A 25,818-nucleotide genomic window follows, 5' to 3' on the forward strand; every position below is an offset into this window, starting at 1 on the left:
TTCTTATTTTAAAAAAGCTTGTCAAAATGAAAGCTGTTTATAAAATCCACTGATGTTAGCTGTCATTTAGTAAAAATCTGAAAAATACAGTTACTTAAAAAAAAGGGGAAGCTTTTTCACTGTCTGGTGTGTCTGCATATATTGGAATCTTCTGGGGGTCCATTGAATACCCCTGTGGTTTATCATAGCACCAAACATGGTGTCTCTCACTAATACCATTTGACTGAATCTACAGCAGCTAAAGGCACAGTGATCTGATTTTATTTTGACAATAAACTTGTGTGGCCCTCACATAAAAGCTCTTTCAAACATAAAAGCTCTTTCAAACAAAGCAGCTCTATCTTTGATGTATATGTTTCAATATTATCTTTTTTGCAGTAATTCAGACTCTATCCAGTGTCTGTGTAGTGAGGTGCTTGTATTTGAGGGAAATGTGTTTGATCCATGAAGTTGTTACCAAGGCCAAGTTTTGGGGGAGGAAGTTGCTGGACTCCAATATCAGCATGTCTCATCCAGCCCTTGGAAGTTTAGGCAGGGAAAGCTGTAGAAAGAGCACAGAGAGAAGTTTAATGAGTGTTTACGCAGTCTCCTTGGTGCTTGGTGCATTGCTGCTGTCTTTGGCTCTGTGCTTTCTGAGGTGAGCCTGGGGTTTTTTTTGGCCATTAAAAGCTAGAGCTGCAGTGCCCTTCATCTTGGTGACAGGCATTGTGCCAGTACATTAATTCTGAAAGCAAGGAAAAAGAAGAAGAAGAAAGGAGCCTAAACTCTTCCAGTCACATTTAAATCACAACTTGACTGATTCTTGTTGTTATTCTCTCTGGGGTATGTCAGATCTGTGTTTCCCCACTTCGAGGTGTGGGCTGCTTGGTCTTTCCTAGACTGTTTGCTTTGCAGGAAGTGAACCATTACTAAGCAGAGTTTCAAGCTCACCTTTAGAATTTGGTTATCCATAGAAAGTACATAAATGCATAGTTTGAAACAAAGATCTGCTGTTTATGCTGTAAAAATGAGGTCTGCCCCTCACCAGGGCAGTTATGAATATTGCAGTGTAGTGGTTAAATAATACTTTCATGGTTTTTCTCCCGTGAACATAATTCACTTGCTGAGCAGCTGCTTTGGTAATTTTAACCATATTTTTGTTCAAATACGTGGTTAATGAGAGCATTATGTGACTTAATCACTTGGCCTTTTTACATTAACACAGATCTTGTTTGTAATGCTGTTGATTTTGTTGTTGACCCGATGCTTTGGTTCTGTGTTCCAATTATCTTAATTTTAGTTGAAACTACTTTTTGCCTCTCTGAAGTCTAATTTCTACACGCATTTGTCAGTAGTGAATACTTAGTGGGAGTGATTACTCTCTGCTTGCACCAGTATACCTCTGGGAGGTTAATCAATCTTGTGCTTTTTAATTGACATCAATAATGTGTTTACATTTATCAATATTTCTTAATTGTCAAGTTCTAACAGTGGAACTTCAATAATAAATCATGCCAATGGTTAACTTCATACATTAGATTTTTAAGAGTCTCCTTAAGCAGTTTGACATGTTGTAAATTGCTTTTAAAATGATGTATGTATGCTCATGGGGGAAGAGGGGAAAAATTGGTATTCAAAGTCATGCTGTAGAACAGCACTGAAGAACTACCCATTGACAGCAACATACCTTAGCCACATGTATGGTTTGCTTTATGGGTAAAAAAAAAAGGAAGTAAGTCTTTTCAAAGTGCTTGTTTTATTACTAATAATTTTGTGAGTATGACAGTAGTCATACATTTGTTGTGTAATCCCCAGGGACTTGTCAGAGCTGGGACTTCTTCCATTCTCTCAGCTGTACAGGCAAGGCAGAGGGCAGGGAGAGTTACTAGTACTGCTGCTCCTTTATATAAGTACCCCAATTTTAACTGTGCATTTCACCAATGTCTTTAAGATATTGAGGTGGAAATTAAGCAGGGTAGTCTGTTTAACCATGTATTTAAAGACTTGGGCTCATAGGGAACTAAATTATTTGCCCAAAATATGCTTAAAGCAGGAATTAATGCATTATATTCCTAGTCTTACAACACCATCTATCTCAGAAGAGATACCTTGATTATCTACCTCACTCTCTTCTCTGTCCCATTTAAACCCAAGCAGCCAATATTCTGGAGGATGAAATCTGCCTATACAGGAAGCTGGCAGGATGCTGATCACATTGTGTCAGTCTCACCATGTTTCATGGGCTACACTGAAGACAATACTAAATTAGAAACCTTGCCTAATGAATAGACAAGAAATACTTAGTAGTTAATGCTGTTATTTTCTAGGAAAGTGAGAGCCAGTGTGAACACCAGCATAGGAAAAGACAAAAGTAGAGAAGCAGCTGTTTGTAGTTTTTGCACCCTCAGTTGCTTTGTAACTGAAATCCTAAAGATGAACTGCAGATTTTCAAGTAAACATATTTATATACACACACACAAAATCAGATAATGTTGTTAATCTCAAATATTATACAAAATTGTTTTAATATCTTACTGTATATAGCCTAATTTTACAATGCTACTTGTAGGAGGAAATGTGACTAAATAAGTTATTATCCAAAATGCTGTAGAAATAAATGGTACTTTACATAGATAAAAAACCCACTATTTCTATTGCAGGTACACCATTTACTTAAGTTGAAACAGGTTAGAAAAATAAATGCTTATATTGGGAAAGTGCAGGTGAGGAGTTGAAAGAGCAGTAGAATGACTCTGACTAACCTCTTTAATCAGTTGAAACAGTAGTAAAGTAATATATACCTGAGGAAAACAACTCCTCTTTATCAGAGGGGGGAGTAAAAGTTTCACCAGGCTCTCAGTCCTAGGAAACAAAAGGTTTGATTTAAACATCCAAACCTTGATGCAGTTAGCAAAATTCCTGTCATTAGAGCAATTCAAGATCAGATACCTCTGCGTTCCTATTCTTCTTGCCTTTCTTATTCTCTGTCCCAGCTCCATGCTCACATAACAGTCTAGCTTAGTACTCTAAAATACTGTATTTCTCTGTATTTCAAATAAGGTACTGTTGCTTGAAAGCTGTTATTAATGGATTAATAGTTATTGCTTCACTTCTTTGAACTTGTTTAAGAGGGAAATGGCTGGCAAGCAGATGAATTTAACACTAGTATGCAGTTTGCCATCCTACCTGGTGTTGTTACTGAGATTTTTATTTCTGCAATCCCTATCTTCTTCTTCCTACCTGAAATCACATGTTGCCCAAGTCCTTAAAAAAATCAAACACAAAGATTTTTGTCAATGTACAAAACTAAGATGTCTGCACTCTTGCAAATGTTTTGAGTAAGAAATTAAGCCTCTCCTTCTTTTTTGAATGAGACAAGACTGATAAGGAGCAGCTATCTAATGAACAAAATTACATTAGTTACCAAATCAAATCACATTAAAGCAGGTGTGTGCAATCAATCTCTTTGTGCAGGGTAATGCTGCACAGGTTCTGAGCTAGAAGTCATTCACATCCATGTCTAGAAGCTGGGGTTGGCATATGAATGTGTGAACACAAAGTCTTTAAGAAGTGTTGACCTTTCAATGGCATTCAAATTGTATTTGCACTTTTGGTTTTGAACTTGCCAAGGTACCTGAGGTGTATATGAAACTAAATTTAGCTTGACTGTCTGGTGGGTTGACCCTGACTGGACACCAAGTGCCCACCAAAGCTGCTTATCTGCTCAGCTGGACAGTGGAGAGAAGGTACAATGAAAGGGTTGAGATAAAGGCAAGGAGAGATCACTCACCAATTACCCTCACAGGCTCCTGAGGAAATCAGTATAATTTGTTACCAATAAAATCAGAGAAGGGTAATGAGAAACAAAAGCCTATTTTAAAAACACCTTCCTTCCACTTCTTGCTTCTTCTCGTGCTTAAATTTCCTCTCAATTTTCTCTACCACCTCCCCTGCAAGCAGCACAGAGGACAGGAAATTCGGTCAGTTTATCACATGTTGTCTCTGCTGCTCTCTCCTCTTCAGGGGGTACTCCTCACACTCTTCCTTCTAATACAGCTTCATATTTGAAAAACATGAATATAGTGTAAAAGTAGAACTTGGGGTCTTTTTAATCTTTTAGTGAAGTACAGGCTGGCTGTTTCTATTTCTTTCCTAAATCTTCAGCTAAAAGAAGAGTAACTTCAGGTAGCTATGCTGCAAATCTGTAAGGAATTCTTCCTTTAGGGAAGTTAAGGAGCACTGTGGAGCTACACAGTGCACTTTATATTTTTCACAGATGCTTAGCACATGCATCTCCTGTTGTAAAGCTGAAAGCTTTGGGTGGGGGAACGATGGGGCTTAATAAGTAGCCAGTAACCATCACCACCCTTGTGCTTGCTGACAGACAAACAAGGAGCCTGACACAGAATCACAGCATGCTTTGGGTTGGAAGAGTCTTCAAAAATCATCTAATTCCAATCCCCCTGCCATGGGCTGGGACACCTCCCGTTAGACCAGTCAAACTCAGCTGATCAAACTTCACTGGTGGTATTTCCAATTTCAAATGTTTGTAACAATCTAGAATTAAGAAGTTGTGTTTTTAAAACACTGCACAGTTTTTACTGTTCTGTGCAGGTCAGTGGTCAGTTCACACCCGACTGCACTGTCAGGGTGAGAGTTCATCTGAAAGGAGTGGCAGATAATTCAAGTAAGATCAGGTCAGATATTTGTATATCCCCCTAAACTGGTAAACTCCAGCTGCACAGCACATTAGTTTCATCAGTGCTTCTTGATTTTGGTTTTCATTTACAGCTTTTTTTAAAAGGTAGGATTGGAGTTCTTTGACTTGCCAACTAAGGCTTTTTTAAATGTAAATAGCAGTCTTGTACCTCTAAAACAGATTGCTGTGTAGCTGAGGGAAGGAGAGTCTGACCTACTCTTAGAAAACAAAACTGAGAAAGGGTGGAACACAGGAACAGAGAGATCCAAGGTTTGCCACCATATAGTAATGGATATGACCTTTGATATTGAGGCCTTTGGATCAAATTTAGGTTGGCATTAAAATTTTCTAATAAATTCCCTGATGAATCTCAGAGGTTTTTTGCCTCAGATTTAATTCAATAAGGTCACAATAAAGCAAGTACTGTCTGTGCTATTGTAATTGCTCTCAGCAGGCTGATAATGTTATTGCAGAGAAGTGCCAGCTACTGTGCTTTTATTCCTTCCTTCAAGCACTCTCCTTCCTACATATTTGCTCCCCTTGCTCTCAAGTCTACCCTAAGTAGGAAATGAAGCTGTTTTAAATGCCATTTCCTTCTCATTTTAACATGTTTTTATAGTAATGCTTTCCTGAGTCTCTTCAACAGAATGATTGGAGGCTTGTGTTTCCTTTCCTTAATTTTTATCCAACTGTGCATTAAATTCAGCCTTTTACATTCTTAAAAACTGGTATTCCTTAACACAATGCTCATTTTAACACTCATGAACACGCAAAGATCATTTTAGCTTAGTGCTCTTAGGGTCGTGCAATAGACGTACAGCTAAGCAAGTTTCTCTTAGGCACATGGGGAGAAACACTGAATACCCACTGTCCCATGCTTGGTAAATAAAAGTGGCAAATTACAGAGAGGCATATGTATTTTGGGGGGATATTGATGTAGTGGTGGAGTGTGCACATCGTGGCTGGTCCTTCTTTTAACAAAAATGAGGAGGTATCTTAAAACTTTGTAACTAGATGACATGATTAGTGTTCTAGGGCCACGATGGACCAGTGTTTTAGGTGTGGAGCTAGATACGTCTTTCTTGATTGTGGACACAAAGTAATAGTTAATGTTCCTTTACCTCAGCATAACTGATAGCTCAGGCCTTTGCAGTTTCAAAGGACCAACTTGGACACAGCTGAATGCTCCTGCCTTTCCCACGCTCCAGCTGGCTTCAGACTTGCCCATCTCCACCCTCTTGGTCCATTATTTTCCTGCTCAGTCTTTTCCAGGGGTGCAGAATTTCTGACCTGAAGTGTCATGCAGACATGGGTGCCTATCTCCAGTGGCATGCAGGCATTTACAGTTCTATGCCCATGGCATTCATTGCTGCCAAACATGCCAGTCTCTGTACAGAGGAAAATTACTGGCATGGATATTCTGCTGCTTGTGAGCATAATCAGCAAACATGTACAGCGGGATATGTCCTATTGCCCACGTGGGATTGGTTGGAAATGAGGAGCAACAAAAGATGTTTTACAAAGACAATTCCAGTTCTAAAATGGGAACAGCTGTGCTCTGCCCACCTTCAACCTCCATGGCAAGCAGAACTGATCAGAGCTACCCCACAGAATGTGGACAGATTTGATAGTCCATGTTGCTGCTTGCATAACTCTGCTAAGTCTGCTTCAATAATTAAAAACAAGATGATCTTCAGTCATAAAATTTCACCCACTTTGTTATTGCTCATCATTTCTTCCTTTTTTTTTCTTAACTACTCTTGATGTCTGCTCTTAACCATGCATCATATGGTGCTAGCAGGATGATGCTGCAGTACCAGCATGTTTGATGAACTTCAGTGATAAAAACCCATCACTTCTGCAGTGTGTGGAGTTTCTCCCAGTTACTGTGCAGGCATATGAATGAGATCACTCCTGATCAATGACTGCCCATTGCTTTTTAGGGCATACACATTTTAATTTATATTTCCTGGAGCCAGAGGGAAATAACTTTCAGCACCAGAGATGCAGCACAGCTACTTTAAAGCAGAATGGTGTTCAGATGAAATGATGTTACTGACCTGACACACTTCAAAAAGCTGGTTCTGAAGCCTGCTCTAGTTTGAGCTTGAAGTTTCTGAGATAGGTTAACACTACTCTGAGTCACTGTGAGACATGATCAGACTGTTGCTTTGTAAATTAAATAATGAAGTGTTTATGTGAGAGTTCCTACTATAACTGGTAATTAGACTGTGCTTTGAAAAGATCAGAATCTACATCACATGTTGGTAGGATCTGGAATTTGTTTTTTAAACTTGACTTTTAGTCATAGAGGCATGAACTCTTCCAAAATCCAGGTTTGATTTACAAAACTTTGTTTGTGTATTAACGGTAGAAACATGAGTGAATAATCAGATAGTCCTTAGGGGTTTTTCCAACTAAACTAATAATCTGGCTTGAGTTATCTAAATAAAAACTCCTGTGTTGAGATAAACTTTCCCTTGGTTTTCCTGGAGATCTCAGCTGTGTAGTGCTTTCTTTGAAGGATTTTGGTAAAGCAGCTAAAATGAAACCTGGCATCTTTAACTCTTGGCACTTTGCATGTATGAATTGCCATTGCCCAGGGGCTTCTGAAGTGCTCTATGAATTGTAATAGCATTTATGAATCAGTCTGCTTTCAGATGTCAAATAGCAGCTATTTAACACTTTTTAGCCTAGATATAACATTTTAAAATCCTGCCACACTTGAAAAAAATTTCAATTCCACCTACCAATTTTACCTTAGCTGTTACAATCATCCATCAAAATGCACAATGTGGGATATCCCGGCATGGAATATGGATTCAGTGGTTAAGAAAACTCACTGCAGTCAAAATCTGGGGGGGGTTGGATTTCAGAGACAGAAATTCAGCAGTTTTTAAAATTTTGGGGCAGAATGTCCTGCACTGTAGTGAGTAATAAAAATTTTCATCTCTCTTCCTTGCACAGAGAGTAGGAGTCGAGTAGGTCTAACTGTGGTATTAGGAAGACTTGGTATTTTTACCTGAATTTTAACTGTGATATTACTACATTTATTTATGAATGAATCTTTACTACTCTGTCTCTTAAGAGTGGTGTTCACAGCTTGCTACTGTGAACCCATGAGGTCAGAATTAGTAATAAAAACCATTACATAGTTCCCAGTCCCACTGAAAATTTTTCAGAGAACTGAGAACTTAATATCCTGATTTAAAACAAAGAATCTTTCAGTACCATTTCTTTGGAATGGTAATAGAAGCAATTCAGATTTCTGTTTGCTTTCTTTTTTTATACTGTTGGATAAACAAGGCAGTTGGTAGAAAGCCCATTGAGAGGGACAATGTAAATTCTATGTTGCTGAGATCCATTTAAGCAGTACCTGTTCTGGAAATGCTCCTGTACTGAAAGAATCAAGTGCACATTTTTCTGATGATGTTTCTTGCATTAATGTTTCTGCTCTTTATTATTCCATTCTAGGAGAGTGTGACTCAAAGGATGTTGAAATGCTGTTTCCAACATCCCATTGAGATAAAAATCACACTCTTGGTAAAAATGAGTGCTGTGCTGTATTGATGTACCAGGCCACTTTTAGAAACATGTATTTTACCAAAATTTTTCAATTGTGTTTTTTCTGAAATTCAGATTTTGAAGGTATTAGCCTGTTTGAAAATTCCCTCTCATTGTTCATCTGATAGTGAAAGAAACAGGAAATTTTGGGATGGCAGGAGTGGAAATACCACTTTCCAGTTTGTCTGGATTGTGAAATTACATACTTAGAACAAAGCATTTTACTGCTACTGTAGTAAGATCAAAAATGCTCTAAACTTGTGATGTCTTGGAATATTTAGTCTGTTCTTGTTAGCAGATTGTCCTCCTATGCCTTAGGTATCAACACACAGCTATTTTGGTTTGTTTCCACCATTTGTTACTGAGCTAAAATGCAAGAAGGTTACAGTGATGTGTCAGAAGGTAAGACCACCAAGGTAGGCAGCAAACCAATTCCAGCTGTGTGTGACTGTGGGTGATACCAAAGGTACAAAGCAGAAACTCTACACAACTCAGGGCACTTAAGACAACAAACAGGTGCTGTTGTAACACGGCTCTTAATAAACACTTTGAGGGGTTTTTACTCGTAGTACAAACAGTTGGTGTATTCTTTTCATCTCAAAGGTTGAAACTCACAGGTAAAGATCAGGCTTCTGTGACACAACTTCAGATTAATTATATTTTTACAGTAATCTATACAAAATGGTAGCCATCGTTTAGTAAAAAAAAAGAGGATGCATGGAGAGCAATGCAGTGGCTAAAGAACATGACACTGGAAAAAACTCCTGAGATGAAAGAAAACATTTAAGTAGCGTTTATGAAACTTTGCAGTCTATATTTATGCTTTAGTTTTTGGACATCTAAGAAGCTGGCAAAGGTTGTGAGATAATCAAGGAAAAGAATTTTTGAAAAATCACCTTTTAATTCTAGTCCTGCCATAAACTTCAGTCACGTAAAACATCATTTATGCATTTTATCTTTATCTGTCGTCTTGGATTCTCTCTTCTTAAAACAGATAATTCTTCAGTTACGTGTAAAGTTGATTTATGGCTTGCTTCATATAGAAACATTTTTTGGTATTGAGTGCCATGAATGTATTTTTCTTTCAGGAAATGCCCTTTAGATTTCCACCTTTCCTTTGGTATGTTCTTGTAAATTTGGAATTTGTTCTCAAGGATCCCAAAGAGTTTGTTTTAGTTTCTCTGTAATCTGTGAAGAAATTCAAGTTTCCTCTGCTCTTCCTCAGTTTTGAATTCTGCTTCCATTGAGTATCTGGGGTTGGGAACCCTAATAAGCAGTAGACGCTGAGAAAATTATTGTCAAAACTTGTGAGAATTAATAATAAATTTCTTGATTATCTTTGAAAGGCACCAAATGCTCAAAGATTTTGGCCAGACATTACAGAGGAACAATGGAGGTTTTCTGGTTGTCTAATAATAACATTTTATTATTACTTCTGCTTTGAGTTGTGTAGAACTGACTATAAACCAAAAGTTTATTTCACTGGCACATATCTTTGCAGAACTGAACTTCAAGTAGGAGTCAAGAAATGAACACTATGTAATGTCACAGGAAATATATTCCTATAGTCTACCCCAGAAAACCAACACAGTTTTACATCAGAGAGGTTGGTTTAATGGAATTGGAGATATTGTGAATGAGAATGATATTGTGTGTGGAACGAAGATTTGGGAAGGGCTGTCCCCACATGGGTGGGCCCTTCCAGCCTGCACAGTGGATTTTAGGAGAGGCTCAGTGTGCACAGAACTGGTCCCACCATTTAAATCCTGAGGTTCATCTGCCACGGCCGAGCGAGCTTGGACGGTGCCAGTGAAGTCCTCAGGACTAGAACCTACAGCACCCGGCATTTCCCAGGAGGTCTCCCATCCAAGTACTAATCCGGGGCTGACCCTGCTTAGCTTCCGAGATCTGACGGGATGGGATGGCAGGGAGGCATTTAACTGCCTGAATGAGAAGGATATTAAAGCTTGGTAAACCACACTCCTGGAAGAATCAATGGCATCTTAAAATCATCACTGCACAGGTAGTGTCAGGCTAGAAATGTTACTCATTTTCTTTTTGATCTCACATGTAAAGCTGGTTTTCAATTGACCTCAGTCAGAAGGGGGCTGAATTTTGCCCCCATATGATGTTCTGTACCTCCTGTCTCTGTGCTCCTTATCAAAGGATGCTCTCCTCTTGGGCATAACCTGATTATTGAGTGCTAATAAAGTATACCTCTGCAGAAAATTGAACCTACTTTTTTCCCACCATTTCAGCTTTCATTGCACTAAGAGGATCTTAGACTACTCACTGTAATTTTATATATCAATATTTCAGTATATCTCTTTGTATTGTGTGTGTATGTAAAGGGTAAGTAATTTTTATTTTTGTAATCAAAATTTGATTTATAATTTTTATTGGTGGCACACTGCAGTTCTGTCTTACAGAATTTGGTAGTATTTTTTGGTTTTGTCTATTTTTGGTAGGGTTGTTCGGGGTTTTTTTTCTGTCCTGCCCTTTGTAAGTCATGTTTTCATTAATTTTACCTATTGTGCTGTTTAAGACACCTGCAGGACTGGTGCATTCTCAAAATACAGGGATTTTTTATTGTTACTATTTGAGCTTGACTGAACACTTTAACAGTGTTCTGAAGCTGCAGAATATTTTCTGTAGTTTTAGAAACAAGTATTTTGGTTATTGACAGCAACTTTTTGTGTCTGGCTGTGAAATTCCTCCAACTTTGTTACACTCTTTCCTGCCCCTGAACACGGTTTGCATAGTTAGAAAGAGGTGTATCTATTGGAGGTATCTATTTATCAACAGAGAAATCACATTTAGGAAAAACACTTAGGAAACTTAGTGGATCTCTTTTAAAGGAAAATTGAAATGGTGTGTGGAGTGGCAGGAGCACCTGTGAAATGTTCACAGAAAGTGGCAGAAACACTTTCTGTTTCACTGGAAGGAGAGCCCAAATGATTGGCTGAACAGAAAAAAAATAATATAGTTGTTTTTTTCTTGTAGAGAAGCAAAAACCCTTTGTAATTTTTTTTTAGGCTACATGACATTCTTCGTTGTCAAAAGACTGACTCTTTGCTCTCCTATGACATCCTGATATTTAGCATACTAGTGAGGCTCTGAATTCTTGTAGACCCAATTATGGAAAGTCAGGTAAGTGGCATTTTTCTTTATTATATTGCACAGCTTTTAAGTTCTGCACCATTGGCACACAGATACACCCTAAACTTACACAGGAGAAATGCGCAATATAATAATATTAAAAAGCCACTTACCTGTTTGTGCAGCCAATTCCATGGCACAGTATTCAGTATATGGTGGGCAGGAAACCCTGTACAGTGCACACAGATGGTTAAGAATTGGGCCAGACTTTTGTGTATCTGATGCACAAAAGGACAAACACAAAGGGCAGCAGTTACTCAGCCTGTGAGCAGTGAGAGCAAAGTGAGATCCAGTGGTGTTTGACCACTGCTGTTCAAATCTGGGTTTCCTTAGCATTGAAGGCCAGGGAGGACAAGTGACATAGACTGGAAACCCCTCCACAGCTGTCCAGATTTGCTAGTGCTAATACCATTTTCTACTACCATATTAACAAGCATCAGTAGTGACTTATTTAGTTTACAGAACTAAAAAAGTGGTGTCTTGAGGACTTTATTATTGCTTTTATTCTTTCACTTGTGCATAGGAACAAAGAAACTTTACAACAATGATTGCAATGAACTAAGGTGCTGGAGCGGGTCCAGAGAAGAGCAACAAGGCTGGAGAAGGGACTGGAGCACAAGTCCTATGGGGAGAGGCTGAGGGAGCTGGGGGTGTTTAGCCTGGAGAAGAGGAGGCTCAGAGGTGACCTCAGCACTGTCTAGAACTCCCTGAAGGGAAGTTCTGGCCAGGTGGAGGTTGGTCTCTTCTCCCAGGCACTCAGCAATAGGACAAGGGGGCACAGGCTCAAGCTCTGCCAGGGGAAATTGAAGTTGGAGATCAGAAAAAAATTCTTTGCAGAGAGAGTGCTCAGGCATTGGAATGGGCTGCCCAGAGAGGGGGTGGATTCCCCATCCCTGGAGGTTTTTAAAGTGAGATTGGCCGTGGCACTGAGTGCCATGATCTGGTAAAGGGACTGGAGCTGGACCAAGGGTTGGACTTGATGATCTCAGAGAACTTTTCCAACCCAATTGATTCTGTGATTCTATAAGCATTGTTATGAGCCAGGGAACTTGAGCAGGAATAATTTTGCATACTTTTATTGTTATATAAACAACTTCCAAATGCCAGTACTGTTTTGAAAAGCAAATTGCGTATCTGGAAATGACACAGAACAGAAAAACAATGATTGATTTGGTTATGGTATATGCTTGTCAAAGCTGTAATTTCCATTGTCCTCTCTTAAAAGCAATTGTATAATTGCTCTCTGATACATGTGCTACAGATTGTTTTTCATGGAGAAAGTGACATTTAAGTACTACTTAGGAGAGATTTCTGAACAAATCGGCTTTGAGATTTTAAGGAAGTTTGTTTTAGCCTTGTTTCTTAAGACCAATGTATCTAAAACCTTATTTAAATCAAAAGGTTTTTTAATTTATGGGCCTTCACTATACCCTCTATTGGATCTAGGAAGAGTCTTGCTCGTACTTCATGGGAGAAAATATTGCCTTGGGAATAGATAAATACTGGAATTTCAATCAACATCCTGAATTTTTGTGAAAACTTTTGCTGGGTAAGAATGGAAGTTTGACTCAAACACCTCCTGAGTCTTCACTGTTGTGGCATCACCACTTGCCATAAGAAATGAAAAATAAGTTATGGGCATAAAACAGCAGTGGACCCATCAGGTGACACCTGAAGCAAAAGTTGTAATTCCTGAGTTATTTCTACAAAATTCTGCCTTTTTTTTGTTCCCCCCAATGGAAGTAGAAGCTAAGGGGCATTTGTGAACTTCAATCTGTGGAAAACCATGCATGTTTCATCCCAGTTGCAGGGACAGAGCTTTGACAAGGCAAGAAAAGTGTTTTAATATCACCTTCAATGCCACCCTTGCCTGTCATAAGGAGAAAGATGCCTGTTTGGTGACTGCTTTTTCCCAGTTCAAGCCAGCTGCCTCCAGCTAGACCTTTCTTTGGGAAGATTAATCACCAAATTGCATATATATCTCTTGGGAAATTCACTGTGTGTGAGTAGTAAGCACAAACACCAGTGGAAATACCCTATTTCAAATTTTTCTCTGACGTTGAAAGATTTCCTTGTCATCCTGTGAATATTTAACAACCATAAATAAAGAGCACTCTTTATAACTTAAATAAACAGCAAAGCATTTTTATTAATTATTAGGCATGAAAACAAATCTCCTTTCTCATATCTCGGATTGGTCCTCCAGATAAGGTTTTAAGTATGTTATCCTGACAAGGTAGGTAATTTATGATACAGCCAGAGGTGTAATTGTTCTGTGAATAAAGAGAAGCTTTTACCTTCCAGGGATACAAAGTATTTTTCATGAATATTAAGTAAACTTTAATGATTGAAGAAAAGAGCAAAGTAGAGGACAGTCATTTATATCCTGTCTAAACTGGCCTACAGCTACATTAATGTTTATAACAGACCATAGCTAAAATAACAGTGAGGATTTCCTCCTCTTTTTCCATACCCTTTTCACCACTATTTAAACATTCATATAGCTAAAAGGGTGAAGGCTGTCTGCTTATTTACTGTAATTTACAGGAGACATTAAAGAAAAATGGAAAGTAACTGTAATTGCTGTATGAGAAGTAGCGGTAGATGGCAATTGAATGGTCTGTAACTGTTAATTGCAATGAGATTACACTTAGTTGAGATACCTCTGATATCAGGTCCTTGAAATACTATTTATTTCAAAGACAAATTGGATTATAAATTCTTAGTAAATCTATATGGAGGTGATAAAACACATTTGTAAACTAGCAAACTTGGGTGCTATTTCAAGTTGTAACTCAGTCATTTGTACACTGGAGAAGGAGTTAAGAGGTAAATTGAGGGGTTATATGGGAATATGTGGGGTAACTAAGTTACTTTTGAGACTGAGCATTTTCTGTGCTTTCTACTTTCTGAGTGAGTTTTTGTTCAGCCTAAAAGTTTCCCTAGACCACCACTAGTCTTTTCACCTGACTCCAAGATGCTCTGGAGAGGAAGGAAGATGCTTCTCTAAGGCAGACTTACTTTCTTAACCACATGGGGGAGATAAAAAGCAGCAGATCTGTGCAGCCTTCACACAGGTCACAAATACAGTAATGGCATCCTCGAATTTCCACTCCAGGGTCTGCCACTGCTTGGCTGTTCTCAGGAAAGCAACATTTTTTTCCAGTAGGACAGAGAAAATATACTGCACTGCATGGGTCTTCTTGGTAATTCCATCCCATGTCATTCTTCTTGTCATTAATCAAATGTTGCTTATTGAAGCAGATAGAGAATTGCTTAATGGTTTGGTATTGGATTTATTGGATTTTAAGGAATGATAAATTGAAACAGCAGAAGCTGAGGAATAGTTCAGTAGTTTAAAAAAGTTCCTATTAACTTGTTTGTGTAGCTACTGAATTTCACCATGTTTGCACACTCTCACATGCACATATAAACACTTAAAAGATTCCAGTCTCCTGCACAAAATAATTTAAAAAACTGAAAGGCCTAACAACGTGTACATCCAAAGCAGTGAAGGGGATAAAAAACAAGAGGACGTCTTTGTCCATTTATTTTCTCCCATCACTGTTGTTTCATTCCAAGCTTGAGGCTTTCTCATTGTATGTGGCATGTGGATATTTGTAGGAGAATGTGAGCAGAGGAACAGGCATTTTGGGTTACTATTTTTACTCTTCATTTTTTTACGTGAAAGGTTTATAAAACTTGGCATTCTAGATGTACTATTAAAAGTGCAATCATCCATGGGAAAGATTCCCAAAAAATGTTGTTTTGGTAACTATAGCAGTAAATGGATGTAGCTTATACAAAGTAATGCCTCGATTATGGGCATCATAATTCCTCCTCAGTGTCTTAGGCTGGAACTAACAAACTTCTGCAGGTTCTGTGTGCCTGGAAACTCCAAGATCCCCCTCCCATATAAGCTACTTCCTCAGTTTGCCCACTGCAAATGCGTGTAGGGCAGGTTATTGAAAAGAGCAAGATTCTTTATCAGTCTTTGATGTTTATAGAGATGTGATACATGTAAAAATTCATAGCCCACCCTCATTCCTGTTCACTAGAGAACCTGTACTTTGCACTTCAGTCATCACAAAATGAGTGACCTCTTAAAGGACTAAACTCTCCCGTTATTTCAGGTAGTTCTCTCAACTAAGAAAATAAATATTAGCTCTATGAAGTGTTGTTATTTATAAATGCTTTTAAATACAAAGTGATTATTTATAGGTAGATGCAAATAAAATAATTTTACATCTCTTAACCCAAAAAGCCAACTATTACACATTTTACCAAATGTGTGAATATTATTTTCAGACATTTTGAGAGGTGATTTGTTTCACAATACAACTGTAGTAAAATTAACAGAATACTGTGCCCATAGGATTTGCTGAGAGGTTAGTTTTGTGTTTTTAAACTTTATAAATCCCCATATGAGTGCACTTCTCAGGTATTTTTGCATTTTTAAAAATACTCTGTTACCCCTCAACCCAGGAGGTGAAAAAATAAAAACTCACCAGTACATATTTAACATCCTCAACCTTGTTTTGCTTCTAATTCCGTGCATGGTTTTGCTTTCTTCTTTCTTATTTAGATCTTCAGTTTCCCACTCAAATGTTTTTTGGCTTTTATTACTGTCTGAGAGTCAAGCATAAAATACCACACTGCTAATTCTAATGAGAGCTGGCAAGGTAGCCCTTTGTCCTTCAGTGACATTCTGTTCCAAGTGTCCATGCAGGCATTTAGCCTGTCTACTGTGCAGGAGTTCAGCTCCCTTATACTGTGTAGGAGAGGTAGAAGTAGAGAATATAGACTATTAAATACAGACTGTTTAATTTCCTGATTCTGCTGTAGCTTTGGATACCTGTAGCAGAGCTGCTTATGATGGGAGTTAAAAAAGAACAAAATAATATACTCTATCTTCACTATCAGTTGCACTCCCTTGCCTGCCTCCAGAGGATGCACCTGGTTGTTGCCTCTCTTTGCCAGAGGGACTTACAGCATTTTATGTCACTTTTCCTTGCATCATCACAGAAACCTCTGCCTGCATCCTCACTCCAGAACCTTTAAAGCTAATGAGGAAGCATCAATCATCATTCATACCTTTACAATGTAGTGTTGAAGTGGAAGCACAATATCCCTGGAAGTGGCAGCATTTTGCCAGTGTTCAGCTCAGGAAGAGGTGTCAGAACTTCATCCTTTCTTTTTTAACCTTGCTCACATTTTCCTTAATGCTGTATGAAAGGTCCTCTCACTGAATAGGCTCAGTTGTTATGTGTGTAGTATAGATGACATCTGAGTTGGGGAAGGACATGTTGGAGCATTGGTTCAAGTGAGTAATGATTGATTCAAGTTAGTAATAACACTACATACAATTTGAATGCCTTTTCTTGCGGGTGAGGGAAGACCATCCAGCTTTTTAATATCTTGTCTTAATTTAGAGCAAAAGCTAATTCCAAAAGCCATAACAAGAATTAGAACAGAGGTTTTTCTGCTCCCCTGCTGTGTGTCTCACATGGTCACCTACCTATCCCTGTGTAACGTGGGTGTAACAGGCTGTCTCTCTGCAGGTGCAGAGTTCTGAGTCAGCAGCAGTTGTACAGGCACTTTTTACTTGCTCAAGACTCAGTAATGGAAGGTGTGGTTGGAAATACAACCCAGCAGGGAAGGGCAAAGCTGGCTGAGAATTTTGATCTTAACATAAAGCTCCTTTCCCCATATCACACAGTTTGTCATTTAGGAAGCAGTTAAAGGCTAAACTGGGAATGAAAAGTCATATTCCAAAATAACCACTTACAGGGCAAAGTGAAGACAAGTATATGTTATTCTTGCCATGTGAGGAAAGTGATCACAGCCATGCTTTTGTTTTCTAAAAATGGGTTTGAAGGCACATTAGACAATTCCCTGAATGATCATTTTTATTCTATTTTTGCATGTCTGCAAAGAAGCAGACATATATGACATACATACATAACATACATATATATACACATATATATATATATATATATATATATATATATATATATATAAAACTGTTTGCTTCATTACACAAGGTTAGCTACCTGTTCAGAAAGCTTTGGTGTAGAATACGGAAGATAGCACAGTTTTTTGTAGTTCTTTAGGTGAATCTTGACAAGTACTCGCTGAGGTTGTGGTGATGCATGTGCAAGAGAAATTTGTTGTTGTTGTTATCTCCTGTGCAGTGGTTGTCACATGGGTCATGTCCACACAGGCAGGTATTCCTGTCGATGCCCATCACTTTTTGGGTGGCAGCTGCTTTGAAGAATGGGGAGAACTGAATGTCATCCACGTTTTTAACAGGTGTGCAAGCCACTTGTAGTTATTGCACGACAGGGATTGGTGTTGCTTTACCTGCTGCTTCCACCCTGTGTATGTCCAGTGGCCCTTATAGAAGGAGAGTCGCTTTCTCCTCAAAAATATTTGGGTCTTTTGCAGTTTGTTGTTGTTTCTATGTGCATTAGGTTTTGTAGAACTGCAAGAAGTTTTGTGTTTCACTTCACACATTTATATTCACACATATAAACACATCTACTGTGTTTAGATCTTAGTTTTGCTCTGCATATAATAACAGTGCTATGAGAGTGTGCCTAGAAGTGCCTTCCACAAAATATAGAGTGAGCTTAGAAGTAAACAGCAGTTTTCAATGAAAACTTTTAGTCTAGCCCATTCTCTTTATTATATGAATAACATTTGAATGCATCAAAGCCCAGTTAATACATACATATTGTTTTAAGTCAGCTTTTCTTTCTGCAATAGATTGTAGTAACCTTTGATATCTGAGAAAACACCTGACGTCGGAGCTAAAATGTGAAGCAAAAATTTGCTTCTAGATTTGAATGGGAACAAGTTCAGAGATCTGGTGTGGCATTTATAAGTTGCCTACACTGAAACCTGTGATTGTTTCTGATTGTAAATTGATGGAGGATTCTTCACAGTAATCACCCTCATGTTGGCATAGCAGCACTGCTGTGGCAGTGAATTGTGGCTTTTAAGCAGCATGCTGTTACATCCAGGGGATCATTACAGCTGAGCAATCCAACCAAAACACCCTGAACAATGAAACTGCTTGTTTAGCAGCAAGCTGCCAGTCAGTGCTGTGCAACTATCCACTTCATGGTTTCAGTCTGGAAGAGCATCTCTGAGGACTGAGGAATCAGGCAGAGCAATAGCATGAGAGACTGTCTATTAGTTGCTGCACAATGTGGGTAATGTAGATCCCAACCTGATGCAGTTCTGTTTCCTGCATGACAACAAATTACTTTGACATGACTGTTAATGTAAAGCAAGAAACCAATAAAATTTAATTGTTGGGATTGTACTTGTACTCAGGAATTAGCTGTACTTTTTTAAAAAATCCACAAGCACAGTAATCTCTTTTTTTAATTGCCAGTATGTAAAAATGTTTTTCTTCTTTTTTGATACTGTATGTTTACTGCTAAAACAAAGTTCTCTCAAAGAACAATTGATTTATAAGAACTTGATTTAGTCTTGATTATCTTTAGTATGAGATTACTTTGTATTAGTTGATGTTACATTGATGATAGCAAAAGTATTAGATTGAAAATTCGAATTTAAAAAGGAGGTACCACCTGTAAATATGGTGCTACACTTTGCTCATGATGGTGAACTACTTCAGACACTGCAAAATTATTTAATAAAGTATAAGTCTATAGTTGCCTTCTGATTGATATTCACTTTCTATAATCTTTTAGGTCACTTCTGGCTTTCTTTAAAATGAAGCAACAAAAAAGGGCTAGACAGGTGAACAACAGGAATAACTAAATACCTGTTGCAGTGGATTTATTTTTCTTTAATCCTCTGAAAGCACATTGTGAACTTGCCCTTCGTGCCTCCCTTGGTCCTTTTTGGTTAAAGTTTTCAGTGGTGTCCACAGGTCTCACTTATTTAATCTTAATTAATCTTTGGGGGAAACTATGATATGTTGAAGCTCCTGTCATAGCATCTTCATGCTGGGCTGTAAGGTGATGAATTGAACATACAGAAGAAGGAAAAATGGAGGAAATCTTCCAAATCTTCGTTATGCAAATATTTTAACATTATCACATTTCTGTAATTTTCTCCTGCAAACCATTTTGAAGGAGTTGGGGAGGGAAAGTAGCCAGTGCATACAGTTACCAGGCAGTATGAATAGCAGAAATCTGTATTCATATCTTGTTTTGCAGGCAGAGCTTCCCTGGATGTTAGCAGGGAACAAGGGGGCTCATACAAAGACAGAACATGGTAGAAAATTCTGTGTAGAATGCAGAACAATTTTGGGGAAATACTCCAACTATATTTCATTCTTACTGTAATTAAATGCTCTTTCAGAGCAATGATTAATGTGGAATCCAGAGGTCCACTCTGGGAACTGTTTCTTTCACATTTATACAGAAGTGATTGATTGGAACTAAATTGTATTTGTATGACAGAAGGTCTAAAAGTACAAAATGTGCTGTAAACCCTGGATAATTCAGCATATAAATGTCAAGTCATCTTTTGTGGCTTTGGTTTTGCATTTTTCACGTGGTTGTAACATGTTGGCATTATGTATTTTATTCTGTAGGGGGAAAAAAGAAAAGAGGTGCTTTTTGGTTTTGTGAATTAGATACTGCTAGAAGCAGAAATCTCTCCTGAATCTGACTTTCCATAGCAGGATAGAGTAGGAGTCTCTCTAATCTCTTGGGGCTTCTAATTCTTATTGCTTTAAGTCTACTGAGGTAGTATTTGAGACAGTACAGAATTTAGAAGTGCAGCCCATCAGCAGTTTGCTGAATTGTAGTTTCTGCGTGCAGAATATTAAGGAAGTATGAATGAAGTTTACTAAAAATACATCAGGGCACTCTGCAGCTATAGATTGCTGCCACAAAAATATTACAAGTATTTTGTAGAAAATAAGAGGCTATCATCCTATTAAAGCAAAATAAAATCTGTCTTAAAATTCAAAAACAAAGTCTAAATGTGAATGCGAATATATGAAATTAAAGGAAGGAAGTAGGATGCAGTTTTTTAGTGCATCCTTTCTAGTGATCTTGCCATGCAGAAACTACAAAGGGAGAAGCAGCATTAGAAGGTACAAGGCAGAGTCTCCCCTGGCTGTGCTTTGTTCTCCAGCACTTCTCCAAGGCTCTTGCATGTTCTGCTGAGACAGACTGGTGTGTGTGTGTGCCCTCTCTGTGGAGGAAGTTCGTTTGGGAAATGAGACGTTAAAAGGAAGTCGTTCACAGCTGCTGCTTGTGCAGAGGAGGAAGCCCTGCTAATGGGAGGAGAGATGAAAGAAAGTGAACACTTAAGGGCACAAGGGTAAAGGATGAATTAATGGATAAAATGAACCAGAATGGGAAAGGAAAAATAGTTGTTGCTGCATTCCCCCAATTCTTTAAGATTTTCAGCTGCCTGGTATTATTTATGTGGGTTTGACCACTGCATAGAAATAAAAACAGAGAGATGCAAGTCTTCACCAGTTAGTGTCTGCCCAAGAAATAACCTGCTTTTTAATTATGTCTCTCTTTCCTTTGGGCTGCTGTCCTGAATCTGCCAGCTTTTACTGCTTCCTTTGTAAATTATATGCCCTAACGTCAGACAAAAAAAGTTACCCTGTTTTATAGTTGATGATTTGATATAAATACAAAATCCCATCAGTGTTACAGAGACATTTTTCAACCTGTAGTAGTTGCATCTATTGTGTCCATCCTACCGTTGTGCCAGACATGTTAAATCAGAGCAGGTTCTTTAAGAAACACTTTTGTGTTTCTACTTGAATATTTAGTTGGTCTAATACATAAGGAAAACAAAAAAGAAACACTCCACCAGGATGTTCTGTGCTTTCCCCTGATGTAATTAAGGTCTTCTGTTGATTTCACAATTCTGCATATTGGTGTTGGTCAATGGCAGTAACTCTCTTAGAAACCAAGGGAAATTGCCATTTTTTATTTTTTATAAATGAAATTGTTTTGCTGAAGTATCCAATTAGCACCAGTCCAATTACAAGATACCCTGGTGAAGGAAAGCAGGAAGCAATACATCTTGCTTCCAAAGTAGAAACTTCATTTTATTTTTAATCAGTGCTATTAAGGCAGACTTCCTTGGGAGCAGGCTTCACTGAGGGTTTGTTCATTATCAGCTCAAGGTGAAGCCAACGGGAGCATTTCTTATTTCAAACCAGAATTGATTTAAAAAAGAAAATAACGAGTTCATGCACAAGGGGGTTGGTGCATGTATTAAAAAGTGGAGTTGCCACTGGTAACACAGCTGATTTCTTTTGTTGGAAGAGTCATTGTTCATTACCTACCTGAAGTGAAAGGTTAATGGCCTGCAGTGATCTGAAGAAACCCCCACAAAAATGCCCAGCAAGGATCTAATGTGGTTATACAATGGTGCTTACCACATGCTTTTCCTCAGGTAAGATGGACACAGACCATAGCTGTTGCTATTCTGATATATCTGATGAACAGCAGTCCCCAGTGTATTGGCAAATGGAAAGGCCCCTGCTGCTGTCAAACAGGCACACCTGTCACCAAGGGCACAAATCTTGCTTTCTTTATTGGTGTTTGCAGTACATGTTGGTTATACTTTCTGTAGAAGTGCAGAACTTCTTTTCCTTAAAAACATCTTTGGTGTAGTTGAAGTAACTTAATTTGTAGTGTGGTTGTTGCTTTGTTTTCTTGTTAGCTGAAAACTTTGGCACACTTTTTTGTTCTTGCAGTTCGAACACAAATAAAAATGAGATCTTGTTTAGTGTGTTTGAGACTGAGGTATTCTGAAGAATTTTGTTGGCTCTTAAGCAGAAACTTGAACACTTCAGGGAGATCAGTTAGGTGCCTCACTGGGAGTGCCTGTGATGTGGGATTAAGCCAAGTCACTCAGCAGCCCAGGGAAGAAAATGCAGCATATGTGTTTCAACCCAAAAAATTTAATGGGCATAGGCTGCAGCCATTGGTCTGTCATTGAAGAAAAGCCTTCAGCTGGCACTGCCTCTGGAAATGGCAGTCCTACCTGGGCCCTTATGTGGGTTTAAGTAGCTGATGTGGTGCTTGGGAAAGGAGATCAGGCTGGCTCAGAAGCAGTTTTTTCCAGGCAGGTACCAGAGTGTTGGTAGATAGCCTGGCCACTTTCCCAGTCACCTCACCAAAAACCTGTACAGATTTTGGTGTCAGCAGTAGCAGAGAAAATGAAGGAAGGGGCATGACTGCTTTTTGAGTGACTGTGACAGCCAGTTACAGGATAAAATGTGCATCAAATGGCAGCTGTTGATTTTTAAAAGCTGTGGAATATCATCCCTCATCTTCTAAAACACGCAGCTAGAACTTAATGAAAGGTGTACAAAGAGCATCTTTCAGCAGTAGTGTGCTGGTGTCAGCATTTCTTCCTTAGAGAAAGATGAGGTTGGTTTCCCTGTGAAGGCATCTAGGCAGCCATCAGGTGGAGGATCAATGACTTACAAAGGGCTCATGGCAGAGATGCAAGTGGCAAAGGGGAGCCCACGATGCACTGTGGGGCTGCAGAGAGAAATGCCAACCAAAACAGGTGAGTTGGGACATCCTTGGGGCCATGACTTCTTAGGATATAAAGATAACAGCAAGAAAGTGGTCCCCAGTGCTTCTGAATCAGAATTCTGCCTGGAACAACTTGAAATAAGTGAAGCCACTTATTAAATCATTAGAATTTTTCTTGCAGCACTTGGATTTTCATCTTATGCTGACCATTCTCCTCTGGGCCATAGCTTGGAGAGGAGTTAACAATGTGTATTAATTATGTATCAGCAGCTTCAATTTATTTAATGCCAGGTGCTGCCAAAATGTCTTTTTTGTCAATGATACTAGCATAGATATTGGAATATTGTGTGAAATTACTTTTTAATCTGCCCATACAAGCCAATAGCTGGGTTGCCATAGATCACAGTCTGCTGAATCTAAAATTAATGCTTTAGTCTAACTTTTCCATATTGAGTACAAAGTTCCAGAAAGCACGGATCTTTACCTTGATTTTCCCAAGTAATATTTGCTGAACTTAACTTTTTTGCACATATCACATAATAGACACACGTTTTCCTGTCAAAATTGAAAATTTTTGAACCCAGTTGTCTCCCTCCTTTTTTGCACGTACCTTCTCCCAGTCTTCTTCCTTCCCCAGCATCCTCATTTCACTTACTGGTAATTGTTCCTTTCTTCCTGTTTGGTAGTTTTAACTTAGTTACAGAACTCATCTACAAATGTTTAAACTTTGTTGCTGTAACAGAATGAGAGGTGGGGCTGGACAGAGCTTTGAGAGCATAGACAAAGCAGAGCAGAGTTTGGTAATACAGAACCTTCTGGTGACAAGTTGCTACCTTGGCTGAGGTGCAACAACCACCTATGGATACATCCCCATCCTGCTGTAGTGCAAATAAAAACCACTAGTGCCTGAGTAAGCCCTCCTGCATTTTGCATCAAGTGCAGCTCACCTCAGCTGAAAGCTCAGAACTCCTTATTCCACTGTGATGTGTACTTGAAGCTGTCGGGCTGTGCCTTGTTCTAGAAATGCTCCTTGGAAATGGGTGTGTGGGAAGAAAAAACACCTTGTAGATTAGCTTTGGGAAAAGGTTATGTGGTGAAACTGATTGCCCAAAGGCAGGAAAAAAATACACTTCTTATCCAGGGAATTGTGAGGAAAACTGCAGGCTTGCTCAGCACCATCACAGCTCACAAATGCATCTCTACCAAAGCAACAAAGTACATCATTTCTGTCTGATAGTTACATTGTACAGAATGGCCCTTCTGCTGTATGTAATGTATGTATTAATTACTTTATTTTTCATCCATAAGTCTTTTCCTTCTACGTAATCGTTTTCTACTTCAGTGACTAATCTGTCAATCCCATTGCTGCCACCTGTGAGTGAGCCTTCTTTGACTTGTCAGTTTGCAGCAGCCTTTCATAATGACACATAAATTTGGGTGCACTCCCTCACGTTGTACTGCTTATCTGCATAAATATGTTTGCTTTCTAATTTTTCCTTTATTTGTTTCACATGATATTCATTTTACTCAACTGGTGAGGAATGCAGGGAAGGGAGAAAAAATGGTAGTATATCACCAAGTTAAACAAGAGTTGATAGCAGATTCCATATTAATAGAAAATAATAAATTTCAAGCACAAGGTTCCAAAGAGAAACCTCTATGAGTTTTTGTGAATCTTTCTGAAATCATTCCTGGTTCAAGCTGTTGTTTTTCATTCTGAACTTGCAGGTCGTGTTTTGTGCCCCTGCTTTTTGGCCTGGTAATTAAAATAGTCTCTACTGTGACTATATGAATATTGTAAATATTATAAATGTAAATTTCCTATTTGTTTTGAAAGGTTTTGTGACACTTTTATGTCTGTGCTTCAGGATGTAGTTTGGTTAATATGTTTTCACTGCCAAAAGGAGCAGCTTCTCCCCTTTTTTGTGATACTATCTCAATTTGTGAAGCCAAAACAGTGATCCAGATCAACAAAGCTGATCCAGCAGAAAAGTACCACATTTTCGGGTTGTAGTAGAAGTGTCGTTCATTCTCCAATTTATTTTTCAGTGTTAGTTGCAAAGTCACCTTCTTACCTCCTAGCCAGGAAAGTATACATTGTAATAATCAAGGAATGATTACAAATAATAGTTGCAAAAGGAACTGCTGGGCTTGGTACAAGCAGGACAGCAAATAGATGTTGGCTCAAACATCACCGCCCACCCCTAAAAGATACAGTCTATCTTGGGAGCTGAAGGAGATGAAGGGTAAGCAGTAAGGTATTGAGCAGAACTTACCAGAAAAGCAAAATACTTTGTGTCAAGAACCTGATGTCTGCACTGTGTATGCTTTGTGCTTTGGTTTTTACAGTGGACTAACTCTTGTCTAGCCCTGATGGCTTAGTGCTCACTGGAACACACTTGGCATGGTTCTGGAGGGCTCCCAGGTGGTTCAGCTGGAGCAGAATCCAGCTCAGGCACTACAGGATGCTGGGCCACGGTGTGGAACAAAGCACAGAGAATTAAAAAATTAACTTTACAAGTGCACTCTTGTGTACAAAGTAAAACCTCAGTGTAGGTGCTTGACTAACTTGTGTGTGGTGACAAAAGCACGTGGTCAAACCACGAATTAGCGATGGCCTTCCCAGTCCTATCATCACGTTACAACTTCCAGGCAAGCTTCCTTCTGAATTCCCTTTATTAAAGTTAAGACAAACCTTAAATTAGGAGGATGGCTTAATAATTACCAGGCTCTAGCTTTATACTCAGCTGAATTGTGCTTCTGCCAGTGGGAGAGTTCAGCAGTTGTTCCCTGTGACACCAGTGCTGTGTTTAATTGGTCTGTTGATATGCAGAAACACATGGTGGTGTAAAGCACAAGGACTTGCATTGCAGTTTTGGCAAACTTGAGCTGAAAGAGAAAAGCAGCACA

General features: G+C 38.7%; 1 protein-coding gene across 3 annotated transcripts in view; it reads left to right on the forward strand.

Annotated features, from left to right (window-relative positions):
• Positions 1 to 25,818, forward strand: part of LYRM4 (LYR motif containing 4) — a 92,976-nt gene that overhangs the window by 34,854 nt on the left and 32,304 nt on the right. The window contains exon 3 of one of the 3 annotated variants that reach the window (XR_011697659.1): positions 11,278 to 11,392. The exons of the other annotated variants lie outside the window; for them this stretch is intronic. The gene's annotated coding sequence lies outside the window, so the exon portion shown is untranslated. The remainder of the gene's footprint in view (positions 1 to 11,277; positions 11,393 to 25,818) is intronic. 3 annotated transcript variants of the gene reach the window in all.

This window comes from Pithys albifrons, chromosome 4 (genome assembly GCF_047495875.1).
Source record: "Pithys albifrons albifrons isolate INPA30051 chromosome 4, PitAlb_v1, whole genome shotgun sequence".
NCBI lineage: Eukaryota > Metazoa > Chordata > Aves > Passeriformes > Thamnophilidae > Pithys > Pithys albifrons.